The sequence below is a fragment of the Rattus norvegicus genome, chromosome 18, assembly GCF_036323735.1.
Source record: "Rattus norvegicus strain BN/NHsdMcwi chromosome 18, GRCr8, whole genome shotgun sequence".
In the NCBI taxonomy this organism is placed as follows: domain Eukaryota; kingdom Metazoa; phylum Chordata; class Mammalia; order Rodentia; family Muridae; genus Rattus; species Rattus norvegicus.
This window is the reverse complement of record NC_086036.1, coordinates 51,036,958-51,037,374: the sequence shown is the minus strand read 5'-3', so window position 1 is coordinate 51,037,374 and position 417 is coordinate 51,036,958. Positions and strand designations below refer to the sequence as shown.

At 47.0% G+C, this 417-nt stretch overlaps 1 non-coding gene across 1 annotated transcript; it reads right to left on the bottom strand.

The window, feature by feature from the left end:
• Positions 1 to 281: 281 nt before the first annotated feature.
• Positions 282 to 417, bottom strand: LOC120098405 (small nucleolar RNA SNORA76). Its single transcript, XR_005496579.1, has one exon. It is a non-coding gene; the product is annotated as a small nucleolar RNA SNORA76 (small nucleolar RNA).

Below are 417 nucleotides of genomic sequence, written 5' to 3'. Positions count from 1 at the left end.
AAGATCCACCACCAAACTAAGCCCCAGTAAACCAAAGACTGGAAAAGACCAACTTCAGTGGTGTGGGATGAGTGGAGTGGCGGAGGGGTACAGGGAGGTACAGGGTGTGTGTGTGTGTGTGTGTGTGTGTGTGTGTGTGTGCACGCGCGCCATTCTTTTCTTACCCATGCAGTAGGCTGGGCTCAGACTTTGGGTGTGGACTCTTAAGGATTATAAAAGTTGTGTACAAAATGTGTTGCCTTATTTATTTATTTATTTATTTATTTATTTATTTATTTATTGCCTGTAGCTAGCAATTAAAAGGGCTGCCTGTGATAGGCAGGTGGCCCCAGTTATGTGCCAGCAAAGTGCTATAGCACGGCATCTTAATAACCCCCAGCACCACAAGAAGGTGCGCCGGGGGCTCAAAGGTAGCGC